This window comes from Pinus tabuliformis, chromosome 1_2 (genome assembly GCF_031772625.1).
Source record: "Pinus tabuliformis cultivar Carrire ecotype Pingquan chromosome 1_2, CPIR1, whole genome shotgun sequence".
Lineage (NCBI taxonomy): Eukaryota > Viridiplantae > Streptophyta > Pinopsida > Pinales > Pinaceae > Pinus > Pinus tabuliformis.
Window position 1 is genome coordinate 1,238,794,405 of NC_142298.1, and position 16,013 is coordinate 1,238,810,417.

General features: G+C 34.0%; 1 pseudogene; it reads left to right on the forward strand.

The window, feature by feature from the left end:
- Nucleotides 1-4,646: 4,646 nt before the first annotated feature.
- Nucleotides 4,647-13,941, forward strand: LOC149210721 (endoribonuclease Dicer homolog 2a-like; annotated as a pseudogene).
- Nucleotides 13,942-16,013: the final 2,072 nt, after the last annotated feature.

A 16,013-nucleotide genomic window follows, 5' to 3' on the forward strand; every position in this document is an offset into this window, starting at 1 on the left:
TCCTCCACATTCTTGTATGATTGATGATTTATGCATTTGTCTGGTCAATATATATCTGGTCCTATATTGTTTATGATAGTAGATCTCTGTTCTTGGATAGTTTTATGTTGCTTTGAGTCTACAGGTGCTCTTTGAAGCTGGGTATACGAGGAAGCGAGTGGCAAAGATCTATCAGAAGGGAGAGGAATCAAATAAGGAACCAAGCGCGAGACAGAGGTCGGTCTCCTTTATTCCCCCCTTATCTATTTCTCATAAAGGAAAACAAAAGTAGTTTTAGTTTGTTTGTTTCTAAGGTAGCTACCAGCCTTAGTGGGACTAGCAGCTCTGCATAGACACTAGTTTTCCGATAACACACTTGTACAAACACAACCCAAATCAATAATACTTTCATATGTACATAATCAAATACAAGCCTCCAGGGTCTTCCAAACAAATTGATGTTGCTTCTCAACTTTTCATAGTAGGGCAATGAAGCAAATATTTGACAAAAAATTCATCAATCATACATTTTTCTTCCTACTTCATATGTAGAAACATATTCTTCAATCAGATCCTACTTTCCTTCTTTCAGCAGCACCTCAAAATGCATTCTCCAATTTCCTTCTCCTGCTCATGGCCTTCACTAAAAATTACGGTTATTAGTCCTGGTCTAGTGCATGACACATGAATCAGAGAATAATATTTGTCACTCCCTCTTCAAATAGAGAGGATATAATCATTCCTATATAAGGAATATTCTCAACCGTCCTCTTATCCTAGGGAAATTCCTTCCATTCAAGCTCCCTCTTAACCTAGGGAGATTTCATCCAGACTCCCTCTTAACTTAGGGCTTCTATTTCTTCTTTACGACATTAGAGAATTGTTCATGGCTTCCATCCTTCTTATCAGAGTCATTCATATATCATGCTTATCACATCAATTTTAATTAAGATCATCTTCACCAACTTGAATGGTGTACCTGCGCAAATTAGATAGAAAATACAACCAAAATTATAGAAGCATGAAGTTAGCCATATCAAAAACTTATAACAACAAAAGCATTTATACTTTATATATATCAAATACCCAAGCTTAATTATAACCAAGAGACGTATACTCTTCAACATATTTCTAGTGTGATCCAGATTTAAACAGGTGTTGGGCTCCAAAAATGGCACTCATTACCATACATTTTTCACCTATGCTTCCATTATTTCGCTCACTATTCATCACCTTGTCACTCCATTTTCCCTACTATTCACCATTAATGGGTCTCATTTATATTTTCCAAATATTGTTTATTTTTAAGCATGTTTTGAGAGAAATTCTTGATTAAATATTAGAAAATAATATATTTTACTTTATATATGGAAAGTGGGTTGTTTTGGTGACATGTGTAGGTTCCAAGGAAGCTTCCAAGACACCTTTATGTGGCCTTGAAGGATAAAATTCGAATTTGAGAAGATAAACCTCATGGAGAAGATCATGGAAGATAGGGTTATGTGTCTAGATGGTTGAGAAATGTATGGAACTAAAAGAGAGATTAGTGGATCATCATTATGAGTTTGTTATCTCATCTCATTGTATAAATAGGAGTACCTCCTCCATTCCAAGGGGGAGGACTCTTAGAGCATTGTATCCAATTGATGATGGAATAGAATAAAGCTTCATTTTACATATATGTTCATTATGTACTTTTAGATATAAGTTTTACATATATTTCCATTATGTAGTTTTAGATTTAATTTTCCTTAATGTAGTATATGGAATAATTTGTCTTGTTCTTAGGAGAATTGAGCTCACTCTAAAAGGATGAGAGAAAAATGTTATTTCATATTAGATCTTATTTTATTTAATTGCTTAGATGTTTGATGTTTGAGGATTTGATTGATGAATGAGTTTCAAGTTAGAATCTTATCAGTACATGAGAGGATAACCAAGAGTCTAAGTTAGGCTCTCTCTCTACCTGATTTGTATGATAATTGGAATTCATCTTTTTGCTTTTATGTTTCAAGTTATTTCATTTAGTTTACGCTTATGGATGAATTTTAGTTTAGTCTAGATTATTACAAGAGAGGACAACCAAGAGACTAAGTTAGTCTTTCTCTCTGTGAATCTAAACAAGAATTAAAGTTCATCCTCTTGTTTGCATTTCAAGTTTCTAAGTTTTATGATTTCTCTATGATACTGTAGGGAAGGACAACCAGGATCTCCTTAGTTAGGAGCCTCTTCCCTTGCTTATTGTATTGAATCTTAGATAATTTCATTAGACATAGAATTAGTCCCCTACTCCTGCACATATAGTGTTGGCATCATCAAAAGCTTACGAGTTTCCCTGGTCGATTATTTAATGCAGCAATTTAAGCACAATAAATTGCCCAACATTTTGGCGCCGTTGCCGGGGAATGGTGCTAAGGGAGTAGGCATTAGAATTTAATTCAGTATTTATTTTTCTTTAGACAAAATAACTTGTGAGACCTGATGACAGCAGGATCTTCACAAAGAAGTTTAAGTTTGAGTTTTCTGATGATTTAGTGTTTAGCTAGTTTTTAATTTTCGTCTTTTCAAACAAACCCCCCTGCATAAATAAACACAAATCAATCGATAAGTATGCTCTCTTCCTGCGCTTCGTGCGATCAGGAAGATCAGAAAATCCATTGATTTGGTTCAAATAAAAAAAACTCTTGCTGGAGAATTAATTTGCAAAAAGACAATAAAGAATTTTGTGAATGAAAAAAACATCTTTAAATTTTTAAATGAAATTTAGTTTTTAATTTTAGATTTAAAAATAAAAAATAAAACATTTAGTTTTTTTAGTTTTTTTTTTTTTTTTTTTAAATAAAAAAAAAAATTTAGTTTTTAATTTTAGAGGGTTCATAGTCTTGTTTTGTAATCGAGCTCTGCTCTATTGGAGGTTGCCCCCTCGAAGAGGCCTGTGAACATTTCTCTCTGAATAATAAAATCATTGCTGTTCTGTGCTCTAGTTTTCGTGAATATTTTGCGAATGGACTTAAGTCCATGCAATCGCCAATGGACGAAATCATGCTTTGACATTGCAGCATCTTTTCTTGTACCGCAGTTGCAATTTCTGAGCAACCGGAATTGCGGGCTTATAAGCTGGGGAAACAAAAATGTTCATACAATCAGGTGGAACTCCTCTTCCACGATTTAAGCGGTGACAAGCCCACCGAAATGAAGATTTCTGAAGCTATTGAGACCTGTGTGGGAGCGGAGGTTGAGGAGTATTTGAGAGAGAGCTGCCTGAGGTTCAATGTCAGATTCTTGAACAATAGGACGATGCATCTTTACATATACGTTGTCTATGCAGATGCTCATCTCAAATTGAACAGTCCTGGTCCTGATAATCCGTCGCTCAAGTATTACTGGATGCCCTTAACTCGATCGAAGTGCAAAAAGGGATGCGCTGGTCCTGTTATACGTGGGCTACAAAGATTCGGAAAAATGTCTAGAAGGGTTGTTGGGCAGGAAGGAGGAGACCAGGATGCATGGAAAGAACCGAAACATCTGTATATTGCGATAGACGAGGCCAGTACCCATGTATGCACAAGTCCTTCGGTGGCTCTCAAGTTCAGGCTTCTTTTGGCCGCCTACAATGAGAAGTATGAGCTGTTGGGTACCACCATCTCCAGCAGTATTCGCGTTCTGGCCAATAACGATGCTCCTCTTGGAGCTGCCTCTTTCAAGATCCATTTTAATTTGGAAGGTGGTTGGGGTGAAACAATTGGGCAAAAACCACGTGAGATTGGAAGATCGGATGGGATGCCAGCGCAAGAAATTGAAGAAAATAAATCGCCTACAGCTGGTAACAGAACTGATAAATTGGCCAGCCTGAGTGCCATTGCTGCAAGTGCAGATGTCTTGGACGCAAAAGAAAGACAGGGCATGTATCCTAAGTCACCTTCTACACAAAATCTAAACCAGAAAGGTTGCCCACCAGACAACCATTCTTTGAATGAGTTGTGCGAAAGGATTTTTATGTTTTGCGCATCCAAAGTGGATTCAATCATCTCCTTGCGAACACTGGCAACTCTTCTAGGGACACGAAAGAGGAGGATATATGAAGTTTTCAACGTCCTGCAATGCGTTCTAATTGTGCAGCAGCAAGAAAGGGCAGAAAAGTATCTCTGGTTGGGCGCCGCAAGGGTTTCATATGCAATAAAGAAGCTCAAAGAAGAAGCCCTTTCCCGCAAATCCTGCCGAGCACGGAAGTTCAGGTTTTTAAGTGAAGAAATGGCTGAAAATCCCATGAGGGAGCTCACAGAAAGATTCATACAGCTTTTCCTTGTTGATGAGGAACGTTCCATAACGCTGGAAGTTGCAACTGAAGCAATCCTTGACAAGCATAATGATCCCCAAACTTATCGCTGTAAAATAAGAAGATTAACGGAAATTGCAAGGATCTTTACTGCTTTGAACTTGATTAATATTGATAATACTGCTGATCATGCCTTTTCAACCGGATCTTTGTATTCATGGCGGGGAGCGCGTGGAGTTCAAGAACGGCTGGAGCTTGAGAGGTATCGGAACTTCTATGAACTGGGCGAAAGAGATGCGCTGCTTGAAGATATACAAGATCTTTTACGTTTTTAAGGAGATTTTGGATGGGTGTTCCAGCGTTTTATCGGTGACTGTCGGATAAGTTTCCAATGGTGATAGTAGATGCTGTGGACGTGGAGGCAATGCAGCTAATAAATGATTATCCTGGTAGCGAGGATCGATGATTATCCTGGAGATTGCCCTCCATTTCTGGGATGACGAAGAATAAATCTAAAGGATCGGTTGTGACCTCTACGGGTGTGACCTTCCATCATTATTAGCGGCGCGCCATGGTTGTGAGTTTGTTGGCTTAGGGTTTGGATTACGGTTTGTTGTTTTTTAATTAGTTTTTATTTATTATTTACAACTAAAAAAATTTCTAACAAAATCAACATAAATAATAAATTGAAAACAAATGTTTTTAATTTGTTATTTAAATAAAAAAATTGTGTGTCGTTTTTTTCAATTTTATTTAAATAAAAATAAAAAATACTTTGTGTGTTGATAATAAAAAAAAATCAAAACCATACAAAATAATTTTTGTTTTTATTTAAAATAAAAAAACTTTTCCTTATTTTTATTTTCAATTAAAAAAAAAAAAAACGAAAATCTAAAAAAATCAACATTGTTTTATTTTTATTTCCATAAAAATAGCGAATCGTGAGTGTAAAATCATGATTTGTAATAAGTTTTTTTTATCCACTTAAAAAAATATAAGAAATCGACATGAATAATAAATTAAAAACAATTGTTTTTTTTAATTTGTTATTTAAACAAAAATAAAAAAAACAATTGGTTTTTTTTAATTTATTATTTAAATAAAAATAAAAAAACAATTGGTTTTTTTAATAAAAATAAACAAATATTTTGTGTTTTTTTTATTCAAATACAAATAAAATAAATTTTGTGTGTTGACTCATTTAATCTTTTGGATAATAAAAAATCAAAACACAAAATAATTTTATTTTTATTTAAACAACTAACTTTATTTTAGTGATAGTTTTTTTATTATTAGGTTTTAACAAATAAAATTTTGTTGATTTTAAAAAAATTTCAACTTAAATAATAAATTAAAAATTTATGTTTTTAATTTATTGTTTAAAGAAAAATCTAAAAAATAAATAAAATCAACATATAAAAAAAATTATGTTTTCATTAAAAAAATAAAAAAGATAAAAGATAAAAAAATTCACAAAATTCACACAGCTTTGAAAATAAAAAAATGGAATACTTGGAAACAAATTTTAAAAATCGCTTGGAGGAATCTTCTTTCGATAGCTTCAAGTTGGCTGTTTGTGCGAGTTAACTCATGAAATGCTTTTACATGACATATTCATATGCAGAATGGTGCCCATACTTCTAATGTCAATCTTTTTGCCGAGCACATTTCATAACACAAACAGGGAGTATTATTTTTCATGGTTGTGTTTAGGAATGGATTGAAATTGATATCATGAATTGAGTTACTTTCAACACTTTGATTTTTCCTAAATCTGTTTTATTTGGTATGAAATTTTTGCGTAAGAATCATGAAGGAAATGATCAATTCTTCTTGAACAAACTTATGTTTCCTTTCTGCCAAGTTTTTTTCACAGGTTACAGGATAACAAAGTGATCATTCAGGAGATTACATTGTGACGACAATTAGTCTTCCAAAGACTAAATTCATGAAAAATTCTGAAGACAAATCCATCTCCACAACCACTACCTTCCACCTCCCTGAAAAAGTTTGAATTCCACCAATCGTACATCCATAACGCGTGACACTTCCATATCCATTTTTCACAGCAAGCGTTCTTATTTCATAAACCATGCATTTCCTTACATCCATTCCTTACAAGCATATTGTCATTTCCCATGTCATTACCATTCCCCTTCATTTCCGCCAATAAAACCCTGCTTGAGTCAAAGTCCAAGAGTCTATGTATCATTGAAAAAAAAACACCTAGAGGCTTGCATGCCTTAATGGCAAGTACTCTTGCCAATGAACAATGGGAGTACATTAATATCCCTTGTTCGTTGGATCTTGTAGGTGACTCGACTCCGACAAATTTATTCGTACCTACAAAGATGTGTTAGGCATCCTGACTCCCATTGGAATCAATGGTGGGAGCTCTTGTGTTGGCTAGGGGCATTCATTAACGGCCACTAAGTCAACAATTTCTTGCTATGTTCGACATCGACACATTTAATCACATAGTAAGATTTGTGCCATCGAGCGTTGAAGACTTGAAGACCCATAATTTGTAGCAGATGAAGCCAATTTCCTTTCATCAGTTGGTCATCACTTGAGGACAAGTCAATCAATAAGGCTGGGAGGGAAATGTCACTTATATATTGTATACCTTCCAAGCCTTATAGATTTTCAGCCATATTCAGCAGACTCATCAGATTCATCATCCAGCAGCAGAGGATCCAGCAACAGATACAACTTTCAGCCATGTTCAGCGGACTCCTCAGATTCATCATCATACGACAATACAGATCCATCTTTCATCCACAACTTGAAGAAGAAGCTTCAGCGCAGAATTGTGGCAGCTGAACATGCATGATTCATCCACTTCCTTAGGTAAGTAAGGTATGATGTTTTCTAACCTGTAATCTTGAAATTCTTTTTAGATGCTAAAATGATGATATTTGGAAAATATTCCACTATTTCACTATTTCCTTTCTCATTTAAAATTGACAAAAACCATCAGTTGGGGAGGGGGGAATTTTACACTTCATTCTTTTTCCTCATTCATATTACATCTTAACCCACATAGTCTTCCCACAATAAAAACTACTACAAAATGATGAGCATATGATTGATCTCAACAAAGTAAATAATGATTGTAAACACAAGAACCAATCATTAAAAAGAGATCTCAACAAAGTAAATAATGATTGTAAACACAAGAAACAATCATTAAAATATGTCAATGCTTTGCAAACAAATAAAAGTTATCCAAAGATGTGCAAAGTTAAAAGGAAGTCCATGATTGGAAGATGTTTGTTACACAAGAACCAAACATCTTGTAAACGGAAGCTCATTTAAGAATCAAATCAAATAAGTCATTGTAGTAGCTTGCATGAGGACATGCAAAAACTTCAGTTGGGGAGTATGTTGGGCTCCAAAAATGGCACTCATTACCATACATTTTTCACCTATGCTTCCATTATTTCGCTCACTATTCATCACCTTGTCACTCCATTTTCCCTACTATTCACCATTAATGGGTCTCATTTATATTTTCCAAATATTGTTTATTTTTAAGCATGTTTTGAGAGAAATTCTTGATTAAATATTAGAAAATAATATATTTTACTTTATATATGGAAAGTGGGTTGTTTTGGTGACATGTGTAGGTTCCAAGGAAGCTTCCAAGACACCTTTATGTGGCCTTGAAGGATCAAATTCGAATTTGAGAAGATAAACCTCATGGAGAAGATCATGGAAGATAGGGTTATGTGTCTAGATGGTTGAGAAATGTATGGAACTAAAAGAGAGATTAGTGGATCATCATTATGAGTTTGGTATCTCATCTCATTGTATAAATAGGAGTACCTCCTCCATTCCAAGGGGGAGGACTCTTAGAGCATTGTATCCAATTGATGATGGAATAGAATAAAGCTTCATTTTACATATATGTTCAATATGTAGTTTTAGATATAAGTTTTACATATATTTCCATTATGTAGTTTTAGATTTAATTTTCCTTAATGTAGTATATGGAATAATTTGTCTTGTTCTTAGGAGAATTGAGCTCACTCTAAAAGGATGAGAGAAACATGTTATTTCATATTAGATCTTATTTTATTTAATTGCTTAGATGTTTGATGTTTGAGGATTTGATTGATGAATGAGTTTCAAGTTAGAATCTTATCAGTACATGAGAGGATAACCAAGAGTCTAAGTTAGGCTCTCTCTCTACCTGATTTGTATGATAATTGGAATTCATCTTTTTGCTTTTATGTTTCAAGTTATTTCATTTAGTTTACGCTTATGGATGAATTTTAGTTTAGTCTAGATTATTACAAGAGAGGACAACCAAGAGACTAAGTTAGTCTTTCTCTCTTTGAATCTAAACAAGAATTAAAGTTCATCCTCTTGTTTGCATTTCAAGTTTCTAAGTTTTATGATTTCTCTATGATACTGTAGGGAAGGACAACCAGGATCTCCTTAGTTAGGAGCCTCTTCCCTTGCATATTGTATTGAATCTTAGATAATTTCATTAGACATAGAATTAGTCGCCTACTCCTGCACATATAGTGTTGGCATCATCAAAAGCTTACGAGTTTCCCTGGTCGATTATTTAATGCAGCAATTTAAGCACAATAAATTGCCCAACAACAGGAACGCACCAAGTTACAAATATAACCATAAATAAAAAGATACAACAGAAACAACATTTCATTTCATTAATATCAAATACTGAAATATGCTTACAAACATAATCGAAATAAGGCTAGCTTGGGCGATGGTAGCTCATCTCTTAGAAGAGATGTGGTGGCTACATGCCTCTGAACTCTGTTACAGTGAGGCTCAAGACCTATTTATTATTGAGAAACAATGGAAAACTCTAAACATCCAAAAACCTAACCTTAGGAAATGAAGCGCCAAACTATTGGCCCCATTTGGGTAAATTGGTACATCAACTTCCCGGGCTCGTAACTTTGGCATATGATCTCTGTTTGACGCATGCAATATCTCGTTAGAAATATCTATCCGAGGACTACAACTTTTGAATGACCAACATAGGTCCTAAACCCATGTTGGTCCCATCTTTCCCCAAAAATGTCATTTAGCACCTCAAAACAGCTCTAGAAGTTCATAACCCGAAAAATTGCAAAAAATAGTAAATTGTGCTACAAATAAGGAAACTAAAAAACTGAATGAAATGATGGTGGGGTTCCAAGTGGAATAGGCGGGTGGCCACCAATATCCCCGTAGATCATACGGACGTTGTCATAAACCTTAGACTACATCATAACAACTTTCATTACATCTAGGGTTTTAATGTTTCTTCCAAAAGTATGATATACCTTACTACAACATATAGCAAACGTTAGAAACAATTCAAACAAATATACATCTACAAAGAATATAACAACTTTTCAAAATTCATATGTTAGACTTCTCACTAGGGTTTCATACAAATCCTAGATTTCATACAAAAGAGTCAATCAAAACCAATCATAGCTTAGTGATTAACATGACCAACTTCCATTAGGGTTAGTTGCAACCCCTATATTTTCAATCAAACATCAATCCCAACCAAAAATCAAATACAAATCTCAAATTATCACATTGTCATCATACATCAGAGGTTTTTACTTCTACTAAAGTTTAAAATCAAAACCCTAGAATACTATCATCCTAGAATGACAAACTTTGACTAGGGCTTAGTTCCAAACCCTAGGTTTCATGACCACCGACAAATAGGTCAACTCATACATCTAGGACTTCATCATCATGCATAGGCACATCATAGACAACATTAATATATTAAACATATACCGTCCTAAAACAGTCTAGGGTTTCAACCAAATGGACACATACCTAGGGTTTCATTCCTAAGACTCTATAACAATAGTTTTTCTTACAAACCAAACCAAACCCTAAGAATATAGGGTTTCATTACATATCAAAGTGAACCCTACAATACAAAACTTCAAAGGTTCGAGATCTCAGACAAACAACGTTCAACATTAACATGTTAAGATTTCTTGATCATACAGAAATCCAAAACATGATATCATCAACAAGAACTTCAAATAACATTTCACAGTAACCCTAAGCAAGCTAGGGTTTCACACATTGTCAACATACCCTTAGGTTAGGGTTTTCTAGAGAACCTATCTATGGTTCTATAAAATCAATTAAGAATGTAGAGATGGGTAGATTTATCTAGAGATGGATCTCCCTAAACAACAAGCTTTATGATTCTAGGCTAGACATAACAATGTTGGTCATGTAATGCAAAATTTAAAAATAAGATGATCATACTTTTAAGAGAATCTTATAATGTGTATGGTTTGAAACATACCTGGAAATATCCCTTGGCAAACATAGTAAGGATTCATTAAAGTGTTTTATTTGTATTAAGACATCATTTGTAGTACATATGTACAAGCACAACATGTGATACCAAGGATATAATGTAATTTTATTAAGTTAGATATTTTACATAATCAAGGAGGAGGGAGTTTTTCATTCTTTCAAACATCAGTAGGGCGCTTGTATTTAACATTCTAGGTTACATGTAAACCCTAGAAAATACATTCTAGATTATCTCGAAATTACAATCTTTATCCTATAAGAAAGAACAATTTGGTATTTAGATATATGTTGCAAAATCTAAAAAAATCATGATCATACGTACCTTGATATTACATACCTCTAATTTATTAGACTTGTTGTAGTAAAAATACTTTAGTGGTTCCTTGGACTATCAATTTCATCTACCAAAGGACAGACTTCGGATCCTTTATGAGGTGAAATAGTGCCTAATACTTTGGTTCTTTAGTCATGTGATGGTTGATTTCTCTTTAATATGCTAACACCAATCCCTTCTTACTGAGGTGACATCAAAACCATAACATTATAGTTATATCGAACCTTCATCACTGTGATTACATCGAGACTTTAGAACGAAACTGTGGGAGACTAATCCTCCATCTGTATTCCCTAACAATGATAACTTCAAGAACATTTCAATGCCTAAACTAAGCTCTGAAACATTGCCTTTGAGATTGCTGAGATACATTTCTAAAATCTGAACTTGATTTGTGTATTTATACGAGGTCCTTATGTTAATTTTTTCGAGCTTCTGAGTGTGTTGGAAGAGCATCAAACTGTAGTTTATCATAATTCATTGATATATATTACTGAAAGTATCTACTTTAATCTGCATCATTTCAAAGAAGTATGCAGATCTTGTTTCTGAATTCGTTACTACAATTCATTGAAATTTATCTGCCGAAGTATATCTACATAACATCAAAATGAGTGTACTTATTCTAACGCCTCCAGTGATACCAAAATTTTCTTACTTCCTTACTGTGCAATACCACGGAAACCAATTCGCAATAATCTCAGAGATCCGACCTTATGTGGCATCATCAAGATCATTTGAGCTTCTATAGCAATATCCATTAGTTTCATTAACCCATAACTACCTTCTATCTTGACCATACCTCTCATACCATGCTGGAAAATTAATTGAGATGGCAGTTAAAATGATTTTCCTCTTAATGGCATTAACTTGTGATATTTTTATTATTAATATTCGATTTCTTAATTATCTTTTCTTATCATCAAGATTAATGCCAAACAACAAATTAGAGAACATAAGATATAGGCACGCTGCAAGGGAAAAACCCCCCTCAAGGGGAAAACCCAGTCACAAATTATTCCTTCAGTATATTCAAAAGATGAGATGATCAAGACCCTTACAAACTAAACCAAGACATCCTCCATCCATCAAGTCAATCTTCTTATGCATAAGTTCCATGGCTTCTTGTAGCTGTCACTATTGTTCACACTTGTCTTTGAAGAGATCACTTCTGAGACCAATCTAAGCTTCTTCATCTTGTGTTTGCACCATTATTAATAAAATTGAGATACTGTGGACATATCACTGTAGTACCACTGAACTAAAGTCACTGCAATGCATCACCGAATGGAGGTTGCTGTGATTCCGAATTCATCCGAACTTTTGTATACTAAGATATCTGAACTTATCTATGTAAACGTACCAAACATATATCTCTAAAGCCCTATACAAACTTCTGTGTCATCTCTGAAATTCATCACTGAAAATTCTCTGAAAAATATGAGTTCTATGAATGGTGTTATCTAAAGATCCCAAGCAGTTATATATAGTGGTTTCCCCATGTAAATAGGCCAACATATGTTCATGAAGGGTTGTGTCTTTGTTATAGGCTCGCATGAGTTATTTTTATGACAATTTCTTTTTAGGCCGACTTGAAGGAATCATTGAGGAGACTGATGTGATGATGGAGGAGTATTTAGCCAACAGATATATTGACTTTGAAAATACCCTAAAGCCTACAATGGAGGCATGAACTTTACATTTGACCCGAGCAAGAAAATGAATCTTTAATAAGTCAAATCAAATTAACAATAAAAATTATTTTTAGTTTATTTTGACAAATATATTACATTTGACTCCAGTACAATAATGAAGACCAAACTTAGTTACATTTTCCATCACTTTTTGTCACATTAGTGGTCTGTTCAATGAGTTTCATAATCTCGGTAAGATATGCTTCGATGAATTGGTTGTGTGCTTCAATGAAAAAAATGTGCCCTAGCCTCTACAATTGAGAGTCGGCAATTTCGCCTTGCATAGTTCTTCAAGTAATTATTTATATTCATCTACTACCGTTATTTTATCTCTTCTAAATTTAACATTTATGTTTTCATGTTATAATCACTCTAGCCCAATACTACCAACAAAGTAACCAATGTTGTAATCTAGTAGAAAGTAAGCATAGTTACCAGTAGAAAGAACAACAAGAACTTATATAATGATGTGCAACAAAAGAATAGTAAAATTTAAAAAAAAGTACCAGAGTACGAAGAAAGGCACACTTTTCTTATATTCTCTTGAAAGCCAATAAAAACCAATACATTGATGCATACATTTTCATATTTATACTCTATCGAGAAAGTTACAACAATTTAACTGTCAAAACCAACTTAACCTATCCGATTTGGACCATCGACTTGACTTGAGAGTCAACCGACTTTACAACATAGATTTATAACTCAACTGACTAAGTTGACTAGCCCCTCAAACAAGTGGCTTGGCATGGCCATTTACATGCCCCAAGAGATGCCCCTTACATAGAAGCTTTGTACAAGATTTGTCTCTAATGCGAATGTTCCTTACTTGGAGTGACTATTGAAGTATTATATTCATGTTTACACTCTTGTGAGACATGCATCATATAAGGAGCCATCATTTTATGCATGCTATCAGGCTTGTTGACATATCTAATATCTCTATCAGTTAACAATAGCTGTTATGCCCAAGAAGCAGTGAAGTGGGACCTACACCAACAACTTCACCATGCTTCAAGTGTACTTCACAACCATATTACATACTTTTCCAAGCTCATTAGTAGCTCTTCAACATCACATGATCACTTATTTGGTCGGATTACCACAAAAGTTGTAGTTCCAAAGGTTTTATGGGATTTAATCGAATCATTTATTGGTGCAACCCTTGTTGCTCTAAATTTTCCACGTAGCTTGTTTGGCATGCCATGAAGGCTCTCCTAGAACCACTTATCACTCCCAAAACTATAGAATACCATCCAAATGAATTACAAGAGCCTCTCTCAAGACTACATCTCAACATCATTTCGCACTTCAATATCTCTATTTTATCATAAAGGGGAAAAATATTATCAAAGAAGCATGATGTGTGCATCATGAAATAAAAACTAGGCAAACCACATAGAAAATTTGATGAATGATGCGGTCTGGGAATAGTGAAAATGGCCCCTGGTGAACGAGTCATTGAAGGATATTTTATTTATAGCACGTATTTTTATACTTAGGAAACTTTGTGAAGTAATTTATTTGCAACAAGACTCGGGAAATGGAGGTTGGATAACAATTTGTTATACATTGCAATTCTAGAAAACAATGCACGAACTTGGAAACAATATGTTGAGATGAGACTTGTCATTATTGTATTGGTTTTTGCATGGAAAGAAATTGGAGTTATGAGGTAAAGGTTCCTTAGTAAGTAGTTTACTATGCTATCTAATCATATCCATGCGGAAAACAAAAAAATTGTGGAGAATGCAGTGTATGTTGGATTTATGGGCAATGAAATAGGGACGTTTTCAAGCAAATCATAGTAAAAAAAAACAATATTTTTAAGAAAAAAAAATAAAAAACATTCTTTTAGCAGGTATTTGTCCCTTGAAATACAATGGTTAAGTTTAATGCTTAAGTGATCATTTTTTGTGCATTCTTCCTTCGGAGTTCGGACTAAAACACCAACTACAAAACTAAGTGTTTAGAATTTTCAGTTGAGATAGAGTGGTAAGATGTTGGCAATCACAAGAATGGTGATTGTGGAGAAATACCCTAGCTAAAAATTTGATCCACAAGAAGATCATCAAACTCTATATTCTAGCCACATAATATACACATTTAAATGTTGGTTTTTCTTAGAATTATTTGCGAAAAAGGTTCAAAAATGTTGTAGTGAGGTTAACTTTCTTTTTCTAATATATACAAAGAAAAAAGATTCCATGTGGAAGCTATCATTCTCAAGCCTACATAGAATTGCTAAGGGAACCATAAAATAGTTTTAGTTTGCATTAGAAGAGATACGATAAAAGATATGGCATCCACGAGGAAAGTTGTAGGAGTGATTGGTGTAGAAAGTATTATTTTAAATAGAGTATGCGATCATTAACAACAATGTGACCTCGGTAATCAAGACAGAGATTTGTGTTTACTAAGGGAACAAGATGATAGTGACATATCAATGGGTAGAGGGAGAAATTATAAGTTTCAAGTGATAAAGACATAAAGAAAGCTAAATAAAAACTTTATTACAAAAAAAATGACCCAAACAGTAAAAAGGATGCTTTTAACATTGAACGCGAATGGAATTGGTCCACTTGACTTGTTCTCATTCAAAGAAATCATTTTTTACAGCTTGTTGAACTTCTAGAATATTTTAATTGTTGACATTTGAGCAAAAATTCTGAAGGGAACGTGATAGTTGTGACAAGTAGTTGAAAGAGACATTGCAAGAACCTCTCTTAGACATCCTAGAAAGAATGTGAGCAGTGTTATTGAGAGAGATTGTGATGACATCATTAGAAATGAACTACAAACATCTCTTATTAAGACACAACAAAATTAATTACCAGTTGAATTTTTTAGTAATTGGACAGAGGAAAAGATAGACCAAAAGTAACGTCATGGAATCAAGGTACTTTTCATCCTTGCTACTAACTTAGATGCACATGAGAAAAGGTTCAGTATGTATAATGGGCTCATGATGCTAGGATCAATGCAAGTTCTTGAAGTGATTATTTTTTACTTTAGTGCCACTACTTGAGAGTATTGTACGCACTACAGAAATGTCATGGATCAAGGAATGTAAGTCTGTATATTGTAATGGTTAAAGGCACCAATATCTATGGTCATACCAGGCATCATCACACTATAGAGAGAAAACCTGAATTCTTTTCACACTTATAGCAACTACAAAGCTAAGAAATATTTTATTTACTATGAAAAAGTGGTATTGAAATGGATATTGGCAGGAAGCTTCAGTTCTTGACAATGCGCTCTCCCACAAAAAGGAAGTCTTCGAATTTTTTATATTAATTCTAATTATTTATGAGATTGTACATGAGTTCAATTATGGCACGTACCAATTCTTTCATTCCATTGTTTCATAGGCCAGATAATGATCATGTCGAATTGATTGTCT